Source organism: Silene latifolia, chromosome X (genome assembly GCF_048544455.1).
Source record: "Silene latifolia isolate original U9 population chromosome X, ASM4854445v1, whole genome shotgun sequence".
Taxonomy (NCBI): domain Eukaryota; kingdom Viridiplantae; phylum Streptophyta; class Magnoliopsida; order Caryophyllales; family Caryophyllaceae; genus Silene; species Silene latifolia.
Genome location: NC_133537.1, coordinates 268,245,985 through 268,265,927, shown reverse-complemented (window position 1 = coordinate 268,265,927; position 19,943 = coordinate 268,245,985). Strand labels below are relative to the sequence as shown.

Genomic DNA, 19,943 nt, shown 5'->3' with positions numbered 1-19,943 from the left:
TAGGTAGAATATGAATTAGGGTTAGTTTATGGTAGTTAGTGTGATAAGTTTATATAGAATTGAATTATGGTGAAATGACTTGTTTGATATTTGGAGCATATGAAATAGCCTGAAATGGATTGCAAGTTAAATGATCGTGAAAAGTTTATGGAAGATAATTGTCGCAGTGTACACCTATCAGTCTAGAACCATGTGGCATGTACCCATGTAAACAGTAACCTTACCTCTTTAGTGTAGGATGTGTAGGGGTAGTGTTTTGCCTCAACATGGATATGCAATTTGGTGGTTATTATTTTAAGCACATTTCACATCAAGTTATGTTGTGCACAAAAGGTTTAGTCCTATGTTGTGGGCACTCAAACTCCATTATTAATTATAAGCAAGATCAAGGGGATATGTCAAGTATTAACTTGTCAGTGAACTTATGAGATAGTGGTTGCTTTTGTCGTTCATCTACGACACTTGGTTTGTGCTTGAATCATTAGTCTTCTTATACTTTAAGTAAATAATTAATTAAATGAGCATGTTATTTGATTCATGCATGATTGCAGGAGGGCAAACAATTGGTCAGAGTTAATCAAGATACATGTTTGACTTATAGGGTCTTGGACGTGAGAACGCTAGCTAACCAGGCCATGTTCCGTTTGCATAGGGAAATTAATTATGTAATGAAATATATGTATAACTCTTTCAGTTCATTTCTGAGTTCTATTGATGGCCTTGGTAGTATTCGTATGCTTGTTTTGCAGAAATTTATTGAAATATTGAGATCTGAGGTAGAGATTGGATATTCTGATCCCTAAGCAGAAGTTTAAGAGGTTCTTAGATTTTGCATAATTGTTTGGGTAGGGTTACTGGCTATTTTTTCAGGTTATGGATGTATTTGATGAACTTTTTGTGGAACTTTTTGACCATTTGACCACAAACTTAAAGGAAGAGCTAGAATTTATTCCTAGACAGTATCCATTTACACCTTAGAAGGTTGAGTTTCTATAACTCTCATTCTTTTACATATCTTTCCGCAAAACTTATATTTGTATCATAGTTGTTCTTTAAGTTTGTATGCTCTTCTTGCCTACTTAGAGTTGAATTCAAACATCCTTCTAAGCTTTCAAGCTATGGTGACTGGAGTTGTTGGTGACGGTATGAAGACAAAGGATTCACATACATCTTGCATCTTTACATTCATCTATGTGATTTGCTTCTACTTTTTTTCTTTCTCAATTATTCTGCATAATCTTTAGATTTTGTTTTATTTCTTCACTTGATGTAATGTTCCCTTAAAGTTGATTAAATGGTGGATTATTTTAAAGTTTCTATCTATACGTAAAATTGCTTGCTTAATGTTCATGAAGTTTAGCCATTCACTTTAAAATTTACCAAATGTTCAAGCTTTTACTCAACCACGGGAAGATTATTACAACTTTTTCTCGAACTTCAACTGTCCTCCTTTCAACTTCAACTTCAACTAAAAATTTGTATTGGATGGTAATTATGCATAAACCCATACCAAACATTATCCTATCTAAAACCAAACTCATTAATTAGTATGTCACTACTTTACATAATACTTTGTGCCGGTTTGTTTTTCGTAATAACCCAAAATCAAACTCTTCCTTCTGTCTTCACTAATTTCGTTAAATTCTCTTTTTGTATTGGGTTTGTCGTGATGAAAAGGATGCGCAGAGATTTATATATGATGCTTCTTGTGATAACAATAATTTTGGGCTTTGCTGTTTTCTTGATCAACTAACTTCTCATGTCCTTGCTGGTAACTATTTTTTCATTTATTACCACTAATTTTATTGTATCATTACTGTCAGACACCGTTTTAGTGATTACTTTTACATGAAATCTGAATTATAGGTTTATCTATTAGTGGCATACAATTTTGTTTAACTGATCTTAGGCTCGGACAGTCGGACTTGTATATACTTTATAAGCAGAATAAATAACTAGTAATTTCACCTGCTACTCAAGCCGTATAGCAATTGACCGAAGATATCTTAGCCTAGTGGTTAAGGAGGAGGTAATTTGGACAATAGGCCCCAGGTTCCAATTCCCCCACCCCAATATTGTACTGCCCTTATGGCTCATTTGACACCAAGAGAAAAATATAGCAATAGAAGTCGACTCTGCAATAAATTTCTCTCTTCCCTTCTCCTATGAGTACTCAGGTCATACTTTGTAGATTGGTAACTTAGTTGGAATTTTTCTTCCTTAGTCCATATGAGTTAACGGTGCCAGCTTTGAGATCTTGCTTTGGGTGTGTGTATTGTTGCAATTCCCTTGGTTTTCTCTATTTATGTATGTTGGTTGCTTGAAATACTTTTATCAAGCCTTTCCTGCCAATTTTTAAATGGACTCACCCTTGTTGTCATGTTCTGTAACTTTGTGGGTCTGATCCTGAACTTCTGTTCCTTTTTTCTTCTCATGCTCAACTATTAGAGGATTATATTAGTGAGGATTATATTAATGAATCAAATAAGGACAGAAGGTTAGACCTGTCAACGTTGATTGCCAGCCAACTCCGACTTGCGTCCCCTGACCGTTGATTTTCTCTTCATCTCCTTTTTTATTCTCCTTCCAAAGCTACACTTTTACTTTTAAATCGCCTTCTTCTACTAACCTTTTACTTTTTATTATTAATTTTTTTTTAGATAGCATCACAATATAGAAAAACAAAGAAGGTGAAGGGGTCTTAATCTTTACCATAAGTCTTTAACATTGGCTAAAACACCAATTTTCTTACGGTGTATATAGAGCAATGAGCTTCTGAGGAACTATTGAAGCACGGGTTCATTTTATATTTCCACCATTTTTCTTGTTCGTTATTTGATTTTCTGTTTCAATTCAGTGGTTGTTTGATCTATGGTTTCCTTATCAAAATGATGTAGAGTATCGGGATGAGAGTCACATCTGGAAATGCGATTGTTTGATGTGAATTTGAGGATTTAACATTTCTGAATTCGGCGCAAAGTGTGGTGTGTTTGATATGATCCTCTATTAGTAAGCTTGTGTTTTATCCTTTTATTTCTAGCGAAAAAGTTAAGCAAAGTTAATTGACATGGTTTTATATGACTTGGCGCGTGACTAGACTCTAAAGGGTATGTAATAGAAGTCTCTAACTTAGATTTATAATTTAGATTGATTATGCTCTTTAGCGAATTTTTAGTGTCATCGTCTATCATTTGGTTTAGTAGTACTCTTCATGATTGCCGGACACTGTTATCCTCGTATTGTAGTTTCTAGACTGACTGTAATTTCATATTAGTCTTGGTTTATGTTCTTAGATAAAACTCGAGTTCGAGCTTCTTCCATAGAGTTCCATTTAATTGTATAAGGAACTTCTGACAGCAGGAGATGTCTTGTGGAAGGATCTCACTTGGTTCCTGTACACTGATGAATGTGATCTGAATATTTGATTCTTTTTCTCACTTGCCATTTTTCAGTATGCTGGGTAGCGGAAAGTGTATCGGTGACTCACTGTCAAGGCGAGGAGGACTTGAACTTTGGCTTTTGTCTGGATTAGCTCGTGCAGATCAGTGTACCTTCCCTATCAATACCCCCCATTCCTTGGAACTGTATATACTCTATTTTGAGTTTAGATAAACATCTCGCAGGTCATAATAAGTTGGTGCGTGATATCCCAACTGACACAAATGGTACTCGTAAAGTCGTAAGATATATATGTTTCTCAATAGTAATTTGTAGTATTGTACATATGCAGGTTCCAATAAACATTGATTTGTTTTCAAATTCCCCCGCCAAGCCATGAAGAGTTAAGGATGAAAACTCGACGCAATGTTGGTAGTTAGAAGGAGCTCAAATATATGGAACAAACAAGGAGTATTACACTATTATATTAGTTTTTTAATTTCATTTTGTATCTTACTATCAATATGTCATTATTTAGTCAGAGGTATTCTACAGGTATCTACGTATGTGTAAATCTAAGAATATTTATGTTCAAAACAATGTATATTTATAAATTATGGGTTTTGGAAATGTAATTTTTTTAATTGATTGAAGCTCTCATTTGAGGAGGTTTCCCAATTAAAAACGCCTAAAAAGTAATTTTTTTTAAAATAAAAAAAAACTATTTACTGAAAGATCATAGATCCATATTAGACTCTCTAATAAAAATTAAATTATCTCATAATTTATTATTTTGGTGATCTATGTAACATGCATGCAAATATAAAAGCATAAAAATGAAAGTTAAGGAAAAACAATTTCCTTACATAGATTATTATGGTAATATGGGCACAAACTAGATCACCTTTCTAGTTTGTTCTTGAGCTTAAAAGATATGGATGATCCTCTTTGAAAAACATTCAAAAAGAAAGTCTCCTTCAAGTAGCACCCAAGAACTACACCCAAAATTTATCTTACAAATACTAACTAGATACTTGTAAAATAAACCCTTGATAATATGTAAATAATACTAACAATCTTAGTTATTATTTTTAGTTTACTAACAACTTAGTAAAAATGATGGTTATTATTTTAGAGAGAAGATAGATATACACATGCAAATGTTCAAGTGAAGTAGTGTAAAAATGAGTAAACATTTGGAGTGTATAAGGAGGAAAACCGGGTGGGAGGGTAGAGTGTAGGAGTGGACTTGTTTCAATTTTTGTCTAAAAACATTATGACATGCAGAATGATCATATGACAAAAGATAACTTATGGAAGAATATAAAGTAAGGTGAAATGATTATGTTCATCCACTAACTTCATTTACACGGTCCATTTGCCCATTTACAGGTTCATGTCGGTTCTTATATATGTCGCACAAATACGTGTAATTTTATTTTAAACATCGTTTCATGTTTAAATACTTCCATAATTAATTTCGTCCAAATCACTCCGTAAATATACGTGTACCGCTACACATATTATTTACGTACTAATATTAATCACATTAATCAATTAGTACAATTTTAGTGAATTAACAATTAATTAACTAAAACCCGTCTCCCAAAATTTATTATTCAATTATCGCATAATTAAATAATAACTGCCGTGCCTCGAGTTCGTAACTCGAAATCTCTCTAAAATAATCGACTAACCTTTTAGTCTATAAATCAAGGGACTAAATAAATTGTATCTCATACAATTAATTAGTTGTCTATGGTGTGACCGAAAGGGGTCAGTTGATCACCGCTGTCTCACGACAATAACGTCAAACTCTAGTCAGCCAACCGTTATCGATTTACGTTAATCAACTAACGAGGATCAAATAATTAAATATCTGATAATATTCCTTTAATGAGATTTATTATGTAAACGCACTATTCTGGAGGACACTAACTCCAACATTTACATCGGTTTTAGTCAATAAATGATGTAAATAAGTTCATATTTACATCGGTTCTACACCAAAAACGATGTAAATTAGATGTTATTAACATCGGTTTTACTTAGAAACCGATGTAATTGAAACACAATTAACATCGGTTTTCACCTATAACTGATGTTAATTGTATACTATTTACATCGGTTCTAAAACCGATGTTAACGTAAAAATACTAAATACGTCGCCCCCAGAAACATCGCCACAAAAGCGATGTAAATGGGGTAATATAACCGATGTCAATGAGACTTTTTCTACTAGTGAAAGTGATTAAATATTCTATGTGGTCTAGACTTCTAGTTAGATTGGCCAAGTCCTCACGCATTCTCATAATCTCCCAAGTCAGCTAATCTTTAGTACCTGTCAAATCTGCTCCTCATTAAGGTTCACCACAGGTGTTCACGAATACACTGTCAACCACGAGGTTGAGTAGGAATAACCAACAACAAGTCAAAGTAAAATGATATGATATATAATACAAATACGACTGAGCTCATCACCCGAAACACCCATTCATCCCTCCAATCCCTGGCCCGGGGTATTCATCATTCCAACCGAAGTTGAAGTATTCACCATCCCAAACGAAGTTGAGGTATTAAATTAAACGACATGCCAACTATAAAAATCATCTCAGACACGAGGCTGAGGTATCCAATGCAACAAAATTCCAATATAAATATAATCCAACAACAAACAATCCAACGATATATAATCCACATCCATTAATCCATCCAATTTTACAATACTTTTATAAATTTCACAAACGCGCGCGCTAGTAGAAAAAGTGTTATTGACATCGGTTATTTTGCCCCATTTACATCGGTTTTGTGGCGATGTTTCTCGGGGCGATGTATATAGTATTTTAACCTTAACATCGGTTCTAAAATCGATGTAAATAGCATACAATATACATCGGTTATAGGTGAAAACCGATGTTAATAGTTTCTAAATTACATCATTTTTGGTCTAAAACTGATGTAATATTATCATTATTTACATCGGTTTGGTGCAAAACCGATGTAAATAGGTATTTTTTTAATTAAAAAATTATATTTTTCTAGACTATTTTCTTTTTCTAAAGCCCAAGTTATCATTAGCTCCGGCCATATCATGAGGAAATTATCTCTTTGAGTAAAAGGGAAAAATTTGGCAATGAAATCTAAATACATGTATCATTTCATAAATAAATATCTATCAACAACCAATGCCATCAACAACTTATGGCTTCACAAGCGGTACATAATGAATTAATATCCTAAACTAATCCTAAACAAACAATAGACAAACTTGTTTCTCTTAGTGGGACCGAACAATTCTACCTAAATTGCTCTTGACTTTTGAAAATATGCCTCTTTCAGATAATGAGTTCCACTTCCAAGTTAATGTATGTGCAAGAGCTTGTGTTCAAATCCCTGCAAGGAAGGAATTATAACCACAACATTAGTTACCAGATTTTTATTCCCGGAATTAAGGCTAACCCATAAACATTCCTAGGCAAGTGATAAAAATGCCCACAATAACGACGAGCACATGGCGGCAAAACATAATCCTATAGACTCTTAGAACATGATTCTTAAAACTCTTATCAAAAACTGCCTAATGTTCCAAATATAGTACGAGAGCTGAAGAGGACACTATCATGACGACCAAGCATGTCGGATTTAAGTTCCTTAACATCTCGAAGTCACTATCGATTGTTTGTTCTCCATAAGACAAACCTAGAATGCAACCAACTATTTTCACCACAGACTTAAACCAATTACACTTCAAAACAATGCCTACATAATCTAGCGGTGTAGCAAGGGAAAAATCGTAAACAATTGATAGGACACGCTAGTAGTATAATTCTGAACACACGAGAAATCTAACCATAAGTTGTGAAGATAGTGTTTTGTACCTTTCACCTTCGGAGCCCACCTGACTGCAGCTCATCTTCAAATAAATCCTCCTTGTTCCCACTTCTGTTTCTACTTTTTGTAGAAATATTTATTCCCAAATTAATTAAAATACTTGGTCTATCGCTCATAAGCTGTTCTGAGTGGTTGTCCATAATGTTGAGGATATGTCTTAGCATTCTACAATTAAAAAAGAAGAGTATTAACGAGATACCACAATCTTCATCCTAGTCTTTCATAAAATATTTGTGATGACTAGTATATTCTTAAGTTAAATAAATCAGAAGTTGTTGTCACACTTACAAAGATAATCAGTTCTCATCAGAGTTTCTGCATCACCTTAAAACCACTCTCATCAGAGTTTCAACAGCATTGATATATAAGCAAAATAGCCAGGGGTATTATACAATACAAGTACTATAAATTATTCAAAAGGTGATCCTTTTTTACCTGGTCACCCTTTAAAAATAGCTTAATTTTAAGCTACACTTATATTACGCATGTACTTAATTCTTATACTAGGCAAATTCAGATCATTTTTCATGTTAGAACACCCCCTCGGTTGTTTAAAAATCAAAGCTTCAATGTTGTTATTGTACATAGTCTGCCTTTATCGTGCCTGCAGTAGTTGCCGCTCCGCTGGCATCAGCTCATCAAATTCTTGACCTTCTAATTAGCCACTTTCTCTGTCCAGTAAGACACTTCAAATTTTGGGATTATTTTGGTGGTCTTCTTCTTCATGTACTCGAAAATGTGCAGGGAGATAAGGGAATCGCTAAATCTAAAATGCAAACCGGTTCACCACATGTGCGGCCAAACTAAATAGACAAGACATCCATAAACAAGAATGACAGCTTGTTAACTATAGAAATTGACAGATTACACTAACCCTTTGTTTGGATGGAAGGGAGGAAAGGGGGGAGGGGGGGGGGGATGGAGTGATGTCGCTGTCATTCCGAATTATTCTTATGCGGAATGGACATTAATCTACAAACGCTCATAGTAAAAGATCGGATTATTTCATAGGAATAATCCATCTTATGCGTGCCCTACAAATAACACTCTATTATATCAGTAATTCCAATTAAATCCATCCTATCCACCATTCTTCCCATAACAGTCTCAGGAGACAGGCAACCTGAACAACATGTCACCTTTGTTATTTTTATGTTAAAAGCACTAAAGTGTGTTCAAACCACAGCCACACCAAACACACTTCTCTCACCTTTTTTTTCCATCTCAAAATACTGATTTCCTTGCATTATTCAACGACAAAGACGACCACGAAGATGATAACACCAATGATATTCTCCTAATAACTTTTTTTCTTCTTAGTAACTCTATTACTCGTATTAACATGCCCAACAATCTTATGTTAAACCAACCCACCTTCCATTTTCCTTCAAATTCACCAACCCAACAACAAAAATACATGGATCTGACTGCTGCGTGGTTGAAGTTACCTATGCCTGTTCAGGGAGTGATTGAATGGTGGGTAAAACAAAGGGTTCGCTCTCTATCAATGAAGAAGACAGTTGCTGCAGTCCTTGTAGGATTGATTTATCATATTTGGATGAGTAGAAACAAATGTAGGATTGAGGGACTTGTACCCCATCCAAATCAGATTGTAAAACATTGTAAAGAAGAGACACTCATGCGAATCAAATGCTCTAGAGTAGAATCTAGGGTACTAGGAGCAAGTAACAGGCTAAGTACAATTTGTAGTGTAAACTGAGGTGACCTAAGGTTTATCATAATAGCCTTAGGGATCTGTATGGGTGCGGTTCTTTTATCAATGATAACTTACAATTTTCGAAAAAAAAAAAACAAAAATACAGTTTAATTCAATTTTCTTCAGTGAGGTATTTAAACAAACACCTGGTGTGCATAACAAAAACTACACAAAATCCAACTCAGAACACGGTAAATCAAAATTCTGAGGTGAACCCTGGTTCAGATCTGTGGGAATATGTGTGAAAAATGAGATGGGTATGTTGGAAAGTATGAAAGTTCAGAGATTTTTGAGTTTTTTTGATAAATATAATAATGAAGGGGGAAATTTCCGTGTGTTATAAACAAAGAAGAAGGACCAAAACTAGGGGAGTTCGAAAAAAAACGCAGAAGAAGAATAAGTGATAAGGAGAATCAAGAGAACAAAAAGAACACAAAAGTTGAAGAAAGATAGAGAAGATGTAAAAAAATTAAGGAAATTAGTTGAAAATACTTAAATAAGAAGGAGAGAGAATGTTACCTAAAGTAGCCGGTCATAATTTTAAGTGAGTTTGTTACATGAAGAAGGATGGATAGTATGGATTTAATTGGAATTACTGATATGATGGAGTGTTATTTGCAGGGCACCTGTAGGACGGATTATTCTCATGAAATAATCCTAAAAGATCTATGGTCAAAGATCGCTCTTAAATCTCTCTAAAGAACAGTACTAAAGGCTCAGAGAGTATCAAGAACCTGCATATAATCACCGACTAAACCCTTTTCTAAAAGCATTTACGAATTTTTTGAAAAAGGAAAAAGTTGGAACTGCAAAAGAGATGGCAATTTTTAAGGAGAATACCTGTGAGCGATATCCTATGTCAAGAATGCCGAGACCGCAACTTTGTAATGGTACTTCCTCAAAATCCTCTGATATCTGAGTAGTAATAAGGTAGTACACATTATTACATACCACAGGAAAACAAAGATAGATGTATATAACTCGGACTCCGAGGCTCTCACAATTAATCATTATTTCACAATGATGGGTTAATAGCAAGATATTTCATCAGCTGTAAATCTCTTTAAGCTCAGAAAGTCATTGTCTGCCAGCGCTTTAGTAGTGTATATTAAATACACACCAAACCTTAAACAAATATCCCCCTTCGTTTTGATGTAAGAAATCAAATTCAACTTTTCTGATCATTACTTCACATACACAAGAACTTACAGCACGACAACTCAAAGCCAAAAATAAACCAGCACAAGTGCATATTCAATTAAAACCATCATTCACTACAAGTGTCACATCATTAATTAAAAATCCCCTTACCCGAATAATGACATGCTCTCCACTAAGCATTACATCAATAAACATCAATATAAAGCTTAATAAAGATTAATAAACCAACCCGATAACGTAAATCACATAAATTAGGCAAAAGCTTGAAACAGAGCTGCACAAGAAACAGAGCTGCACAAGTAACCACGCTCACTAACGAGTTCTCAAAGGCACCGAGAATCGTTACTTATGAGTATACCTGTCACTTCTTTGATGCGAAACTCCAGAAGGGTCAACCGGTTAGCCCACACATTCTTCACATGATTGAGAATGTCGAGAAGCTGGAGGCACTTGATTGTAAAATCAGTGAGAGCATTGTCATAGACCGAATGCTTCATTCTCTTCACGATGGTTTTGCCCTTTTCAGGGCGAACTACTACATGAATGACTTGAAAAAGAGTCCTTATGAGCTACACTCCCTTCTCGTACATACCGAGAAGGATATGAAATTGAGTGGGAGCATGAAGCAGGATGTTCTCACGATTTCCAACAAGGGTAAAGGTAAGGGCAAGGCTCATGGCGACCTAGCTGTAGGTAAGCCAAATTTTAAAAAGCCAGGAAACGGTAAGAGTGAGCCCGGTGAGACTAGTGGCTCACAGGGCAAGGCAAAGAGCAAGGGCGGTGACATTGAGTGCCACCATTGTCACAAGACTGAACATTGAAGGAGGAACTGTCCCGTTTACCGTGAGGACATCAAAGCAGGCCGCGTCGTTCCCGTTGGTATGTCATCTTATATTCATATGATTGAGATTAACCATGCAAGTTTCGGAACTTGGGTACTTGATAATCTTGGTTGTGGTTCTCATCATCAGTAATCATTTGCGGGGCCTAAAGAACATCATACCTCTCGAAAAAGGTGATGTGGACTGCGAGTCGGAATGGAGCACGAGTTGTTCTTTGTCTCGAAGGAACATATGTAATCCAACTCCCTAGTGGTTTTGAGTTATTTTTAAATAATCACACTTATGTACCCAGTTTGTCTAAGAACATTATTTCTGTTTCCGTACTTGCTAAAGACGGTTTTTCATTTTCAATAAAGGATAATAGCTGTATTTTCTCTTTCAATGAAATGATTTATGGTAAAGCAGTTTCCATGAATGGAATTTACATCTTAGATCAAACCACGGAAGTATTACACATGAATAATAAGAAGTTAAAGGTTGGTGATAAAGATCAAACCTATCTATGGCATTGTCGAATGGGACACATAAATGAGAAACACGTAAAGAAACTCGTCGATAATGGGACTATTCCCGCATTCGAATTTTCTACATATGGCACGTGTGAATCATGTCTCATTGGCAAAATGACTCGAATTTTCTTCATAGGTGTTGGAATGCGCGCTAGTGACCTATTAGGACTCATACATACTGATGTTTGTGGACCTATGTCAATTACCGCTAGAGATGGCTATAGATATTTTATCACTTTCACGGACGATTTGAGAAGATACGGATATGTATACTTAATGAAGCATAAAAGTGAATCCTTTGAGAAATTCAAGGAATACAAGAACAGGGTTGAGAACCAACTTGGTGGAAAGGTTAAAGCACTCCGTTCAGATCGGGGTAGCGAATATCTTTCAAATGAGTTTGATCAACACCTTAAAGACTGTGGAATCGTTCTACAGTTAACTCCACCTGGAACACCTCAATTAAATGGTGTGTCCGAACGGAGAAATCGAACCTTACTTGATATGGTTTGATCCATGATGAGTCACACGGTAGTGCTGATTCATTATGGGGTTTTGCTCTTTGTCACCGCTTCTCTTATACTTAACCAAGTCCGACTAAAGCTGTCGACAAGACTCCATATGAAATGTGGAAGGGAACGGTCCCTAACTTGTCCTTTATTCGGGTTTGGGGCTGCGAGGCTTATGTCAAGTGAAGACACGAGGATAAGCTCGGCCGGCGATCGGTCAAGACATACTTTATAGGTTATCCAAAAGGAACATTTGGTCATTACTTCTATTCGCCTACCGAACATCGAGTTTTTGTTGCGGCTAGTGCGAAGTTCTTAGAGAAAGAATTTCTCGAGAACAAGACGAGTAATAGAACCTTCGAGCTGTCGGAGATTCCAGAACCAACAACCGAGGAAAAGATGGAGGAAGTTGTTCCTCCATTTGATGATATGGTTAATATTCCTGAGGAACCTAGGAGGTCGGGTAGAGTCTCTCATCCTCCGGAAAGATACATTGGTATGGTCGAGGAGAATGACGTTTTACTCCTAGAGAGTAATGAACCCGCTACCTATAAAGGTGCTATGACCTATTCCGACTCAAAGTTATGGATCGAAGCCATGCAATCCGAGATGGACTCCATGTATGAGAATGACGTATGGGATCTAGTTGATTTACCTAATAAGGTAAAACCTCTACAGTGCAAATGGCTTTACAAAATAAAGCGTTATGTAGACGCGCAACCAGATACCTATAAGGCACGACTAGTGGCAAAAGGTTTCACTCAAGTGCACGGATTGCATTATAATTAGATTTTTGCACCTGTAGTCATGCTACGTTCCATTCGGATAATCTTAGCGATTGCCGCCTTTCATGATTATGAAATTTGGCAAATGGATGTGAAAACCGCCTTCTTAAACGGTTATTTGGAGGAAGAGTTGTACATGGTGCAACCCGAAGGTTTCATAGATCCTGAACATCCTCAGAAAGTATGCAAGCTTAAGCGTTCCATTTATGGACTTAAGCAAGCTTCTCGGAGTTGGAATCATCGTTTCGACCAGGTGATAAAAGAGTATGGTTTCACTCGATCGGTCGAAGAACCATGCTTATATATCAAGTCGAGTGGGAGCAAGATTGTATTCTTGATATTGTATGTCGATGACATACTCCTGTTTGGGAATGACATTCCTCTCCTATCTTCGGTTAAACAATGGTTGAAGAACCATTTTCAGATGAAAGATCTGGGTGAGGCACAACGCATTTTGGGAATCCGTATCGACCGAGATAGATCACGATGGACGTTATCACTTAGTCAGGAGTCTTATTTGGATAAGATTCTTGAGAAGTTCAGCATGACCAACTCCAAGAAGAGGAACCTTCCAATGACGTCTGGGATGCAGTTGAGCAAGGACGCCTGAAGGGATTGAGCGCATGAGTCGTGTTCCTTATGCATCTGCAATAGGATCAATCATGTATGCCATGATATGCACACGTCCGGACGTGGCATATGCATTGAGTATGACGAGTCGGTACCAAACGAATCCAGGTGAAACACACTGGATAGCTGTTAAAAATATCCTCAAGTACCTACGGAGGACTAAGGATAGGGTATTGACTTATGGAGGCGATACTAAGCCATGCGCAATCGGTTACACAGATGCTAGCTTCCAAACGGATCAAGATGATTCAAAAACTCAGTCCGGGTTCGTCTTCACTCTTAATGGTGCTGCGGTCAGCTGGAAGAGTTCCAAACAGAGTGTTGTAGAAGATTCTACCACTGAATCCGAGTACTATGCCGCTTCAGAAGCAGCTAAGGAAGCGATATGGATGCGTCAATTCTTACAAGGACTAACGATAGTTCCTAGTTCGAATGACCCGATCACCATCTATTATGATAATAGAGGTGCCATCTTCCAGGCTAAGGAGCCAAAGTCTAGCAACAAATATAGACATGTACATCGGAAAGCTCACCTGATCCGTGATTACGTGGAGCAAGAAGAGATAGTGATTGACAAGATTGTGACGGATGATAACATCGCGGACCCTCTCACTAAACCGTTGAATTTTGATAAGCATGAAGGGCACGTTATTTCCATGGGAATTAAACGTGTTCCTGAGTTGTAGTAGTCGATTATGGATTTGATACATTATCTTTTTCATATACTATTTATAACTTCATCGTTTTATAATAATATTTTGTTTTTCATGTGCATTGTACTGACAACTTTGAACCCCACAAAGTGAACTGAATTACATTATATTTTGTTTTGGTCCGTAATCGCCTACAAGAGCTGATAACTCTAGCTATTATATTATGCAGTCGATTGATGGTGGGTTCAACGAGCCATAAGTCAAACTGTTGACTGATCGATCACAAATGCGAGATTATAACGATACCTCGTAGGACAAATTTTTGTGACAACGTAATGGAGTCTTAAATGTTTAAAAAAATTCGGTGCCAGGTCGTGGATAGGACATCCATTGTGTTCCTAGAGTCGATTCTTTTGACTATCGACTGTCTCTTGAGATTAAGGCAGTTTTTGGGTGACTTTGGTTTCTTTCTCACGGTGCAGCGAATCGGAGGCTAAGTAGATTTTTTCTGGTTCATTTCATACTGTGCTTACATCTGCAGGATTCGAGTTGAGGAAAATATCCAACCCTTATCAGGTATAGTTATTTCTCAGGGCCACTCGAGGAGTTGTAACTGAAATGCATGGCCATGCTCGAATGATGATTCGTTTATCAGTTAAGTTACTCTCTAGTCGGGGAAACCACTCTTGATACAGATCACTTGTAAAATACGACCTTTGTGAATACAGATTTTGCAAATTATTTTACATTGAGTGGGAGAAATTTTAGGATATGAGAATCGGTTATCGCACATACACTTGTGAGGACAAGTGGGAGTTTGTTGGAGCTTGTATCCTCCACAAATTAGTGTGATAACATTTGTAAATCTCTTACAGGTTCACAAGGATATACTTCGTATTTTAATCAGTTGATTAACGATTACCTAATAACGGTTGGCTTGCTAGAAAGTTTGACGTTATTATCATACAGATGGCGGTGATCAACTGGTCCCTAAAGGTCACACCTATAGGATGTGTTTGAGAAATGTGGTTATAGAAATATAATCACATTGATGTCTTATATGACTAAACAGTTAGTCAATGTGTTGATGGGACAATTATTTAATGAAGATTAAATAATATTAGTTGGGACGAATTAACTGTCAATTCGTAAATTGAATATAATAAGTTATATTTAATTAAATGTATGTAATGTTAGCTTGGGCGAATTAATCTGTTAATTCGTAATTAAATGTAATCGGTTATATTTAATATCAACAAGATGAATGTGTCATAGTGGTAATAGTGAGGGTACTCAAACCAAGAGGTCATGGGTTCGATCATCACTAGATGACAATTTACACATTTTATACATTTTTGGAATAACCAAAAAAAAGAGAAATTAACTCTCCTAATTTCGGTAAATGGGCCGAGAAAATTAGGAAGAAAAATTCTACCCTAATCTCCTCCTCATACACAGTTAAAGGGGAAGGGGAGTGAATTTTTCTTAACCTAATTTTTCTCACTCATTCTCTTGCCTCTCATCTCTACGAAAAACACAAAAAAAACCTAAAAATTATTTAGTTAATTTTTGGATCGATTCTAGCATAATCAAAAGGTATTTCTCATATCGTCTTGGGTGCAACTTATAGGCGAATATCTACTTTGATATTGTTCTTAGGCCGTATTTGCTAGGACCGAAGGTTATTTCTTAATCCTTTACAATTTTGTTTATGCAATTTAATTTTATGACTAGTTTCATCATTATAATTCGTTATAGTCCCTAAAATTAAAGGGATGCATACAGATAAATCCCACATTGCTTGTGCATTTGTTGCATCAAAAGAGTCAAGTAGTCATTCCCCGCCTTAACATTTTCGGGTTAAAACTCATGGTAGGTGAATGGGTAGGGTGGAGTGGTAATAGAGGAGGAGGGCTCGGCAATGTCCTCCCTTTGGTGTTGTATTATGTACTCGGCTTCCTTGGAGAGTGGGAGAAGGTAGTGTGGCCTATGGACATTGTGTCGGCAAATTTTGTTCGGTAAAGTGAAGGACTTGGCATCTTTTGTTAACCACTCGAATTTGTTGTCAAGAGTGTCATTCTTGAGCTATTTGAATTTGTGAACCATAGTGGCTAAATCAATAATGTGGCCTCCCTTAACCGGTTTATAAGCACCATCTTTGTTGAAGTCCCGGTTGAAGTGTTTTGCCAACCAAGTTACCAATCCCGCATTAACAATGAAGGCCGCACCTTCCTTGCCATGATCGATATTAAGCCACCTCTCAATTAAAAGTTGAAGAATATTGTACTTTGTGGTGAACTTTTTATCAACATTCAAGGTCGACTCGAGATAGATAAAATCAAGCTCGGTGATGTGGTTTGTTCCCTTTCTAGCAATCAAAGTGTGCCCAACAACCTTGTGCCACACCCTTATGCCCGGATGATGGACATAAAGGGCACGACAATCATGGCAAGACGTAAACTTTCTTCCGGTAATAGCCTTCCATAAAGGAGCGGGATCATATTTTATTACGGGTTTCTTCACATAGGTCGAGTCATTGCTAAGGCCAAAAACTTTACCAAACTCGCCAAAAGACATTTTCCTATCAACATTCTCAAGGCGGAATTCAATATTCGTTCGAGTCTCCACCCTTGTAACTTTCAATGAGATTAAAAACTCCAAGGTGAGGGATGAGTAGGTCAACTCTTTCATATTAAACAAAGTAAGCAATCCCATGGACTCGAAGAAATTCTTGGTTTGTTTAAAGACACCCAATTTGGCCAAGGTCTCTTGGCATATAAACTTGGTGGGTAAGATAGATTTCTTAACAAGGGATACAAATTTCTTCCTATGAGCATCGGATGTGAAAATTACTTCCGGATAATCATGTAGTTGCTCAACAACCGGAGTAGAAGTAGTAGTTTCCACCATAGGAGAAGTAGTCTTTTGAATTTCCATCCTTCACTTTGAACCACCAAAGCCTTTGAAGCTTTGGAAGCTTGAAGAGCTTGTTGCCTTTTTGAGAGATTCTTCTTTGGAGGTGCCTTGTTTCCACCTTTTATCCTAGCCATCTTCTCCTTATATGTAGTAACACCCAAAGATTTGCTCGAATTCCTCAAGTTTCAATAAGACCCAAATCGATTTAGGAAATTTGAATTTTGCCTTTGTACCCTAGAAAATCGATTCAAACTTTGAGGATTTTGGTGTTTTAATTGCTTGTTGTTGATAAAGGAGTGATTTGTTTGAGTTTTGAGGGAGTTTGGAATTAATTTGGGTTAATTTGGTTGAGAAAATTGATGTTTATGGATGGAGGGATTGAGGGTTTTGAGGGTTTTGGAGATGTGTTTGTGTTTTGAATGAGTAACATGAATTGGGAAAAGGGGGTTTTAATCCCGTTATTTTTGAATTCAGTAGGGGAGATAAGCGTCTTTGGGTCGGGATGCTCGGATTCTCTGTTCGCTTATTTCAGAAAAGAGAGCTCGTGCTGACACGAGCGTCTTCAGCAGGAGACGAGCGTCTTTCTAAAGGGAGACGAGCGGATTCTTCTGAGGACGCTCGTATTCTTTGTCAGAGAGAAATCCCAAATTTTAATAGCAGCAGGACGAGCGGTTCCTCAGTGAGACGAGCGTCTTGACTGAGACGAGCGGATTCTATATGGAGACGCTCGGATCTTCAGTCAGACAAAAATTTACCTTTCCAGCTCTCTCAGGACGAGCGTCTTCTTCACAGGACGCTCGGATTTTCTTCCAGGACGAGCGGATTGCTGTCGGGCCACTCGTATTGTCCCTGTACCTCTGTAGACACCTCGTTTCTGCACCCCTCGCAAACCACCCGGTGATGATTGGGCCGCATGTTTGATTCGCGGAACGATTTGTGACAGTTCGTAAGATTATCGTCAAGTGATTGCTCAAATATTAAATGTCAACCTCTTAGTTGTCATCTACGTGCCGATACGGTCGTTTTGGCGATAATTAGAGTACATTCGAGTCCGGGTCAAAAACCGTCTCCATTTTCTGATAGCTGTTAAATCCCGAGTCAGAATGTTCTGGAATGTTCCGGATATTTCTATTCCATATTTATCAAATTTTATCTTTTGGCAAACAATATCCCGTAATATTCAAAAGATAATCGAATTAAATCCGTCCTACCATAACTTAAACACGGAAATCTTTCTTAAGCGGAGGAAACCTCCGGGAACAGACGCAGGTGCGTCTTTGCGCCTCTTCCAAGAGACGCAGTGGCTGCTGCGCCTCTTCCCAGGCCCTTCTTTGCATGATTTACGTATCTTTTTTATATCTTTCCGAGATTCACTTCCAAAGAGTCTCCGAAACCCTATTCCTTCACGTGATTAGTATAAATAGGAGCTTTCGTTCCTCATATTTCTCACGCGACTGTCCGCCCTTCTCTTCTCCCTTTGCATTCTAGACTTCGTTCTTACTAATTGGCGCCTACGTGCTTGGACTTCCGACCACGTAAGCTCGGATCTTTCCGGCACCACCTCTCTCCGTTGCATGACCGACCAATTTGACCACTACACTCAATCAATCTAATTAATCATCTTGTTAAATCGTTTTCCTCTTACGAGGGCACTCTCTCTTTGCATTCGCGTCGAGCATCACTAATCGATCTTCTTAGTTCTTCTCGTTCCGTCAACATGTAAGTCTGAGGGTGTATATTCCTTTTATTTATTGTATTTTAATTATTGTATAACAATTGTAAGATTTATGTCGGAAACACCATTAAAATCGATTTCTAAAAACCGTCTTTAAAACCTGTTTTTGCGGATTTCCAGTAGACAGACGTCGAGAAAAGACGCAAAGAATCTGCCGCACCTCTTCGAAGGAGCGCAGATCTCTGCTGCGCCTCTTCGTGAGGCTGCCGCAGTTCCTGCTTCTTTTCTTCTTCCTCCGTCCTCTGTAATTCGTATCAAAATTGTTCCTTTTGTTTTGTTCTTTAATCCTTCATCACGGTAATTTATAAATCATATGTATGTTGTATATAATTCATCATTCATGCTTAATTAGTCATCAAGTCCGACTTAAATCCCTTATAATTCATATTTGCGGGTTTTCGTCATTAAATTCAAGTTCCGGGTTTTAGAGGTTCAATTCGTTCATATTGAGTTTCTGGAATTCGTTGTTGATAAATTTGCATCTGTTTATTTATTGTGCATCACTAATTCGTCATCAATTCATCATCAATTAATCGTTTGTTAGTTAAATCATTCATTAACATCGACCCTTCACATAATTAATCCGTTTAATTCCGTCTCATCCATGTTCTACTGTTTTATGACGTATTCATATGTAAAATAATCCATTAATCACTTTCATCCGAGTCTAAAAATCATAATCAATCCATTAATTTACCAATTAATATTAACGATTTGCGATTCGCTTCACGCCGAGAACTCACCCTTGAACAGACGCAAAGAATCGCTGCTTCTTCCAAAGGGCGATGTCTCTTCGCTGTTCGAGGTGATTTCTGTCTCTGAATTCCGTTTCTGCCTTGACCTAGTTTGTTTAGATTACGTATTAACTAACTAATATTCGTATTATCACGCTAATTCCTGTTCGTAATTTTATTCTTTTATTCGTTTTCTCAAACATCCGTTTTAAAGGTATTTTCGACATAAATCACCTAATCCGTTGTAATTAATGTAATTTTCATTATTGTAATTTATATTCATTATAATTATTGCTTTTTATCGTTTGTATGTTCTCACATGTAAATCAATATTAACTTCTACTTCGATCCGATTGTTTGCTAAATTAATTGTTCACCGACTTAGTTAAATCTTCACATGTTAGGATTAAAACTTGGATGTTGCATTGCATGCATACAACCGACGATATATCGAGTACGAATAAACTCCCTAATCATTAGTAG

At 36.9% G+C, this 19,943-nt stretch overlaps 1 long non-coding RNA gene across 1 annotated transcript; it reads right to left on the bottom strand.

Annotated features, from left to right (window-relative positions):
* Window positions 1-6,501: 6,501 nt before the first annotated feature.
* LOC141621798 (uncharacterized) lies at window positions 6,502-10,111 on the bottom strand. The gene is made up of 3 exons (XR_012532680.1): window positions 9,827-10,111; window positions 7,257-7,434; window positions 6,502-6,771 (listed from the first exon to the last, which is right to left on the bottom strand). It is a non-coding gene; the product is annotated as an uncharacterized LOC141621798 (long non-coding RNA).
* Between the last annotated feature and the right edge of the window lie 9,832 nt (window positions 10,112-19,943).